General features: G+C 43.3%; 1 pseudogene; it reads right to left on the reverse strand.

Moving 5' to 3' along the window:
* Nucleotides 1-64: 64 nt before the first annotated feature.
* Nucleotides 65-864, reverse strand: LOC109394550 (ras-related protein R-Ras2 pseudogene; annotated as a pseudogene).
* Between the last annotated feature and the right edge of the window lie 8,071 nt (nucleotides 865-8,935).

An 8,935-nucleotide genomic window follows, 5' to 3' on the forward strand; every position in this document is an offset into this window, starting at 1 on the left:
AATGCATCTGTGTACGCAGATATATATTTAAAATAATCAGATAATCTTTGAAGCAGCATTAGTGTTTCCTTTAAATCTGCCTTGAAATGACCATAGGATTAGCTTCACGGGAAGGATTAGCCAGCTTCTTGTTCTAAGGCTACCATGGTGATCATTTGTCTAAGGCTAGAAAGGTACCAATGTGATGTAAACCATAAGGAGAGACGATGAGGGCTTTTCCTGGCAGTTGGTAGCTAACACTCAAGGGATTCTTAGAAAATGACACAATGGCAGCCTTTCTTGTCTTTTTCTTTCCGTGTCGGCTCTGGTGAAGGAGGGCATTCCTGCTCTTGAAATGTCCTTATAACCCGGACAAGTTCATGGAAAGCTTAATTGACATTCATCCTAATCTTTGCGGAAGCCTCCATGTATATTACCTTCAGCTGTCGTGCTAACTGCTGTCCTTCTTCCTGAGTTACCTGTCTCTGATGACCCAGATCTGCTTTATTACCAATTAAAATCATTGGAAATTCATCGCGATCCTTTACTCTGAGAATCTGTCTTTGAAACATAGATTTCTTCAAAACTGCCTCTATCTGAGACTGAAAAGACCAACAGGAAACCCTCGCCAGTTCTCATATACTGTTCTCTCATGGCTCCAAACTCTTCTTGTCCTGCTGTATCCAGAACATCCAGCCGGGCTGCTCTGTCGTCTATCACGCACTGCTTTGTGTAGGAGTCCTCAATGGTTGGATCATAATCCGTCACAAAATAGGACTGGATGAACTGGATCATGAGCACCGACTTGCCCCCGCCGCCCCCGCCGACCATCACCAGCCGGTACTTCTCCTGACCGGAGCCATCCCGCCAGCTGGCTGCAGCCATGGAGACGCCGCTGAGCCCAACCCGGCCACGCGGAGCCGCTGCCCGCCTTAGGCCCGGCTCTGGGGACGTGTGTGGCCGGCTGGCTGCGGGCTGGCTGCGGGAGAGCGGCCGGACGGGTGTCGCAGGCGCCCAGAGCTGCCGGGAGGGCTGGTCCGTGTGGCAGCGCGGCGCCCTGGCTGGACGAGTCCCGCCCGAGGCGCAGAGAAGCGGGGTGGCTGTAGGGTGGGGGTGGGGGGGCACTAGTCCACACGTCTCCGCAGCGCCTGCGGATCGCAGCCTTCAGCGCCGCTACAATTGGCTGTCTGGGGGCTCCCCCTCAGTATTTTCTTAATACTTTTTGTATTTCTGTGGTGTCTGTTCACTTCTCTTCTTTAATTCCTGAATTTATTGAGATCTCTCTGCTTTTGTGTGTGTGTGTGTGTGTTTTTGATGAGTCAGGCTAGAGGTTTGTCAATTTTATTTATCTTCTCAAAAACCCAGCTCTTGGTTTTATTAGTCTTTTGTATTGTTTATTTCTGCTCTGTTCTTTATTATCTCCTTTCTTGTATTTCCTTTGGACTTATTTTGCTGTTCTTTTTCCAGTTCCCTGAAGTATAAGGATAATCTGTTGATTTGAGATTTTTCTTGCTTCTTTAGGTAGGCCTGCACTGCTATGAACTTCCCTCTTAGGACTGCTTTTGCTGCATTCCAGAGATTTTGGGTCATCATGTTTTTATTTTCATTTTTCTCAAGGTATCTTTTGATTTCTTCCTTGATCTCATTTTTTACCCTCTCACTATTTAGTAGCATGTTATTCAGTCTCCATGTATTTGTGTGCTTTCCGGATTTCTTCTTGTAATTGATTTCTAGTTTCATAGCATTGTGGTTGGAGAAGATGCTTGATACGATTTCAATCTTTTTAAATTTATTGAGCCTTGTTTTGTGGCCTAACATGTGGTCTATCTTGGAAAATGTCCCATGTGCACTTGAGAAGAATGTATATTCAGTAGCTTTGGGGTGAAATGCTCTGAAAATATCAATTAAACCCAACTGGTCTAATGTGTCATTTAAGGCTGCTGTTTCCATACTGATTTTCTGCCTGGAGGATCTGTCCCTTGTTGCTAGTGGTGTGTTGAAGTCACCTACTATGATAATGTTACTGTTGATCTCTGTCTTTATGTCTGTCAGTATCTGTTTTATATATTTAGGTGCTCCTATGTCAGTGCATAGATGTTTACTAGGGTTATGTCCTCTTGTTGGATCGATCCCTTTATTATTATGCAGTGCCCTTCTTTATCTTTTATTATATTCTTCAATTTAAAGTCTATTTTGTCCAATATAAGTATTGCTACTTCAACTTTTTTCTTGGTTCCATTTGCATGAAATATTTTACTCCATCCCTTTACTTTCAGCCTGTATGTATCTTTTGATCTGAGGTGAGTCTCTTGTATGCAGCATATGCAAGGGTCTTATTTTCTTATTCATTCAGCCATCCTGTGTCTTTTGATTGGAGCATTTAATCCATTTACATCTAATGTGATTATTGATATAATATCAATAGTTATTGATAGTGCATAGTTATTGCTATTTTGTTATTTGTATTTCTGGTCTTCATTGGTAAGATTGTTTTCTTCTTTCTTCTGTTTAAAGAAGTCTTTGTAACATTTCCTGCAAAGCTGGCTTGGTGGTAATGAATTCCTTTAGCTTATTCTTTTCTGGGAAGCTCTTTATCTCACCTTCAATTTTAAATGATAGCCTTGCTGGATAAAGCAATCTAGGTTGTAGGCCTTTGGTTTTCATCACTTTGAATACCTCCTGCCATCTCTTCTGGCCTGCAAAGTTTCTGTGGAAAAGTCAGCTGATATTCTTTTGCAGGTAACCTGGTAAATAACTTGCTCCCTGTCTCTTGCTGCTTTTAGGATTCTGTCTTTGTCTTTAACCTTTGCCATTTTTACTATAATGTGTCTTGGTGTGGGCCTGTTTGGGTTCAGCTTGTTTGGAACTCTCTGCACTTCCTGGGCTGTATGTCGATTTCCTTCACCAAGTTAGGGACATTTTCAGTAGTTATTACTTCAAATACGTTCTTGATCCCTTACTTCCTCTCTTCTCCTTCTGGTATTCTTATGACGCACTTGTTGTTGCACTTGATATTATCCGACAGCTCTGTTAAACTATTTTTAATTGTTGTTTATTCTTTTTTCTTTTCGTTGTTCTGCTTAAGTGACTTCTGCTATCTTGTCTTCTAAATCGCTGATTCGATCCTCTGCTTCATCTAATCTGCTAGTAATTCCTTCAAGTGTATTCTTTATTTCAGTAATTGTATTCTTTAGTTCTAACTGGATGTTTTTCATGATTTCTCTATCCTTCTTTAAGTTCTCACTAAGTTCCTTAAACATTCTTATCATCAGTGTTCTAAACTCTGCCTCTGATAGGTTGCTTGCCTCTAGTTCCACTGATTCTGGAAGTTTCTTCTGTTCTTTTATTTGGGCTGTGTTTCTTTGTTTCCCCATTCTGGCTGACTCTTTGTGCTTGCTTCGATGTATTAGGTAGATCCCCTAGGTCTCTCAGTCTTTGTTGGGTGGACTTATGTGGTATGTGTGCTTTATATTTGAATTGCTCAGTCTCCCTATTCTCCTATGCGTGTGTTCCAGAGGTGTCTCTTGTGTTGTGTGTCTTCTCCTGTTGAAGCTGGGCTTTGATTGCTTTTGGCTTGTCAATAGGTGGGATTGACTTCCAGTATGACTAGCTGTGAGGCTTGGCTACGTCCACAGTGTATGAGCTGCTGTGTGAGGGTTGACTCCTCAGATGAGGTTTGGCCCCTATATGCTCTTATGCCTATAGAGAATTCCCTTTGGGTGTGACTCTTGTAGGTTGAACCTGGTAAGGCTCTGGTTTGGTCTAGAGTTGGCCTCTGGGTGTGATGATTCTTGTGCCTCTTTGCCTGGCCCCTGGTGCAGAGTGATTTTAGGATGAAATGAATCAACAAGCACAATAACAGCAATCACCAAAAGAAACCAAATACTCTCACATATAAAAACAACCAACAACCGGGCCGGCCGAGCTGCGCGATGGTTAAGAACTGGCTTGGGACGCCAGAGGGCCCCGGTTCAGATTCCACATATGAGGGCCAGTGACGCTGCCCTGTACAGCTAAGATGCTGAACAACAGCTCAACCTGGAGCTGGGCTGCCGTGAGTCGCTGGTGATGGCGTAGGCTGCAGCCCCTGTGGCAGTGGGTCACCATGGGCTACCGTGTGTAGCCAGCAGCCAGCGTGAGTGGCCAGCAGCCACGGTGAGTGGCTGTCCAGAAGCCGGCGACTGATCTGCCTCGCCCAGGAAGAGGGCAATGATGGTGCCAACTTGGGCCAGTGAAGCAACGTCCTCCACAACTAGACTGAAGAACAAAGGGACAGCAACTTGTCTGTTCCCCTTCCTCCAATTCTCCAGCACTGTTCCCATCCCCCCAATTCCCCAATTAAAACAAAAACAAAAAACAACCAACAGCCAACACTCAACATGCAGAAAAGTATCAAAAATACAAAAAAAAAATAGAAACACAACAAACAAAATAGGAATACCAAAAAAAAAATTTGCAGAAAAATGGAAAAAAGGAGAAAATTTAGAGTGGGGAAAACAAAAAAGAAAAGAAGAAAGAGAGAAGGGAGAAAAATATATATATATATGTACATCTACACACCTATATATATGGACAAATACACACACACATATATATATACATACATAAAAAACTAAAAATTATAAAATAGAAAAAAACTAAAACAAACATAACAAAAAAACAAACAAACAAAAGCCAACAAAAACAGTGCCAGTCTTGGCTAAAGTCCACCAAGCTATCTCCAGGTTGTCCTCTGCTGTACAGAAACTCTTCTGTGTCTTGTGGAGGCAGGGTGGGCCACCTGGCGCCCAGAGTGACCCTGGTGATGCAGTTCTAGATGAGTGGGGCTATGGGGTGTGGTTCATAAGGTAGTTTTTACACAGTCAGTGCAGTTTTTGCTCTCGCAGCTGAGAGCGATGCAGCCAGCCACCTTCTGACCTGAGCGCAGGTCTCCCCTTTCTGCTGAGGGCTGTGAAGGGTGTGAGATTCCCAAGCTTCTAAGAGCCCAGCACTGCCTCTGCAGCTGAAGTTGCCCTACCTGGAGCTGCATAGAAAAGGTGGGGGCTGGGAGTGGGGTCCTGGTCATGGAGTTTTGGTTTTTTTTTTCTTCTTTCTGTCTGACTGAGCGAGCCCAGCTGCAGTTTTGAGCTGAGGCTTCTGCCTCCGACACTGGGCACCGCTGTGCTCTATGCTGAATTCTCAGTGGGACTGCAGGGCATAGGGAGGGAGCCCATCACCTTGCTGCTGTAATAATCTCCGATCTGCCGTGGATGCTGGCTACACCGACTGCGTCTCCACGCGCCTCCTTCCCTCTTCCCCGACTCGCCTGGTATGTCCACCTTCAGGAAACTTTCATGTGAGTCTCTTAGCTGTTCTGTGTGATGAGCAGAGGTTCATCTGTTGAGTTATAGCTGTTTAATTTGTGGTAATTTCCAGGGGAGAACTCAGGGAGTCCACCTCACTGCCGCCATTACTATGATATCTCAATGCTAAACTTTTCTGATATCAGAGGGATTATTCATTATAAATTTGTACCAACTGGATAAACAGTTAACCAAGTTTACTATTTGGAAGTGCTGAAAAGGCTGCATGAAAAAGTTCAATGACCTAACTTTTTGCAAACAATTTATTCTTGCATCATGACAATGCACCAGCTCACATGGCACTGTCTGTGAGGGAGTTTTTAGCTGTAAACAAATAACCGTGTTGGAACACCCTCCCTACTCACCTCATCTGGCCCCCAAAGACTTCTTTCTTTACCTGAAGATAAAGGAAATATTGAAAGGAAGACATTTTTATGAAATTCAGGACATCAAGGTTACTACAATGACAGCTCTGATGGCCATTTCAGAAAAAGAGTCCCAAAATTGGTTTGAAGGGTGGATTAAGCTCTGGCATCAGTGCATAGCTTCCCAAGGGGAGTACTTCGAAGGTGACCATAGTGATATTCAGCAATGAGGTATGTCGCCCATTTTTTAGGATGAATTCGTGACCTTAATTGTCTTATCTCATATATAAGCTTTAGGCCTCATAAACCTGGATATAGCCCTGTTGGTCTCTCGCTAGGTACCAGTGATAGACACTGGGAATTCAAAAATTATGCGTGCTCCTTGCTTCTGAAACTACATTCTGACAGGGTCAGCTGTTAGCCATATAAAATAAAGCACACAATAAGTTAGGTGATGATGAATGCTCAAAAGAACAGTAAAGTAGAGAAAGGGAATGAAAGGGTATGAAGGGAAGATTTTGCAACTTTTAGATACTTGGAGGAAAAACTTCATTAAGAAGGTTCATTAAGTGGTAACTGAGAAAAGAGGGGTGAGATGAGGGGCTATGGGGCAAAGTAGGTGTCAGGCAGAAGAAAAAGCCAGTACAGAGCCTGAGGAGTGAGCTGTTGTGTTAAAGTTCGGACTCTCTGGAGGAGAGGGAGAAAGGGAGAGGGAGACGAAGAGGGGGAGAGGGAGAGAGAGAGAGGGAGAAGGAGAAATTAGTTCAGAGAGCCAAGGAGAAGGGACCCACAGAGAGTGCAGGGCCATTAGTCATTACAGGGATCTTAGCTATTACTGAGTAGGAAGGAAAACCATTGAAAGGTTTTGGGCAAGAGATTGACATTGTTTCCCATAACATTGTAAGAGAATCACTCTAACTGCTGTTTTGAAAATTGACCAAAGGCAACAAGTAAGGAAGCTGGGAAGCCTGTTGGAAGCTATGGTAATAACCTAAGGGAGAGCTGATGGTGACATGAACCAGGGTGGCTCTGAGGCTAGAAAGAGATAGCTGGATTCTGGATAGATTTTGAAAACAGAGCTGATGGGGTTTACTGACATAATCGTGAGGGCTTTGAGAAAAAAAAGGAACTAAGGTTGATTCCAGAATTTTTTGTCTGAATAATTGGAAGCACAACATTGCTATTTATTGCAATGGATAAGACTTTGACAAAAGTAGGTCACTCAGTTCTTCTTATGTAAATTTTGAAGTGATGTCAAGTAGACAGTTGAATATATAACTTCAGGAGAGCCATGTGGGTTGGAGATATAACAGGGAGCATTGTATGCGAGTGGAAGTGTGTTTGTGGAGACACTCTTTTCCAAAGTTGGAAAGAGGCTAAAACAACAATGAAAACTAGGCAGAACACTAAGGCTTAATTTCTGTCATTTTTCTAAGCATTCACCAAAGTTCAATACATTTTACAAACATTAACACTATCATCAATCACACCCTCTATGTGAAAATTAGTTCACCATTTGTGTACTGCATCAGGTTTCAATAAAAACCAGTGAACTACTTAGGATCTCTCACACATTTGTGATTTCATCATTTAAAGGTGTTTCTGAATACATATGGTGTGTGGAACTCCATGGAAGCCAAAACTTGAAATTGTGTTTTTTAATTGAATTTTTGTCTCTCCTTTTCCTATACACATTGGAGGTTGGGAGTTTTAGTTTTATCACTTTTTCTTTGCACAGTTGGTGAGTACGGGCATTTAAAAATATTTTTAGGGCTGGCCGAGTGGCGCATTGGTTAAGAGCTGGCTTGGGATGCCAGAGGGCCCCAGTTCGGATCCCACATATGAGGGCCAGTGACACTGCCCTTTACAGCTAAGATGCTGAACAACAGCTCAACCTGGAGCTGGGCTGCCATGAGTCACCAGCGGCAGCATAGGCTGCAGCCCCTGCTGCAGTGGACTGCCATAAGCTACTGTGTGTAGCCAGCAGCCAGTGTGAGAAGCCAGCAGCCAGTGTGAGAAGCCAGCAGCCACCATGAGTGGCTGTCCAGAAGCTGGCAACTGATCTGCCTCTCCCGGGAACAGCGCAATGATGGTGCCAACTTGAGCCAGTGAAGCAACGTCCTCCACAACTAGATTGAAGAACAAAAGGACAGCAACTTGTCTGTTCCCCTTTCCCCAATTCCCCAGCGCTGTTCCCATCCCCCAATTCCCTAATAAAAATCTTTAAAAATATATATATATATATTTTAATAACAATATTGAAAAAGTTACACTGAATCCTGAATAAGGTTGTGCCCCAGTACTTTCACCATTTTCTGAGAACTCAATGCTAAATGGATTACTGACTAGCTTCTGAAGAAGCCCCAGTCAAGATTTGATATATGAGAAAATTTCCAAAGAACGTGCTTAACCTTTGGTCCTTTAACTTTTTTAAACTGTCTCCTTGAAATGAGTTAGAGCCTGTGAAACTATACATATATCTATATGTCATTATATAGCACTCCCTCCAGAAATATCTTTAGTAAGGTGGATTCAGCAAGGGATATTTACAAAAAAATTAATTACTCAAAGAAACTTTGTGGGGTTTTTTATAATACAGTACTGCATTTGAGAATATTTCCAATTAAAAATTTCTGGGCCAGCCGAGTGGCGCATTGGTTAAGAGCTGGCTTGGGACGCCAGAGGGCCCTGGTTCAGATCCCACATATGAGGGCCAGTGATGCTGCCCTCTACAGCTAAGATGCTGAACAACAGCTCAACTTGGAGCTGGACTCCTGTGAGTCACCGGCGATGGCATAGGCTGCAGCCCCTGCTGCAGTGGGTTGCCATGGGCTACCATGTGTAGCCAGCAGCCAGCGTGAGCGGCCAGCAGCCTCCGTGAGCAGCTGTCCAGAAGCCAGCGACTGATCTGCCTCGCCCGGGAAGAGCGCAATGATGGTGCCAACTTGGGCCAGTGAAGCAACGTCCTCCACAACTAGACTGAAGAACAAAAGGACAGCAACTTGTCTGTTCCGCTTTCCCAAATTCCCCAATTAAAAAAAAAATTTCTATATATACTTATGAATTCCTTTTAGATTTTAACCCCCTAGTTGTTTATGTTTTTATGATGAAGTAGTATGATTTCTTTAAAAAAAATTAATCAATCCTGTTTCTATTTTTATCTTGGAGTCCATGAAGCTAAGAGGAAAATTAAAATCCAGTTGTGTTTTAACAAGTAAACCTGAACTTGAGGTGTCAGTAGAACTCATC

The sequence above is a fragment of the Hipposideros armiger genome, unplaced genomic scaffold (assembly GCF_001890085.2).
Source record: "Hipposideros armiger isolate ML-2016 unplaced genomic scaffold, ASM189008v1 scaffold_428, whole genome shotgun sequence".
Classification (NCBI taxonomy): domain Eukaryota; kingdom Metazoa; phylum Chordata; class Mammalia; order Chiroptera; family Hipposideridae; genus Hipposideros; species Hipposideros armiger.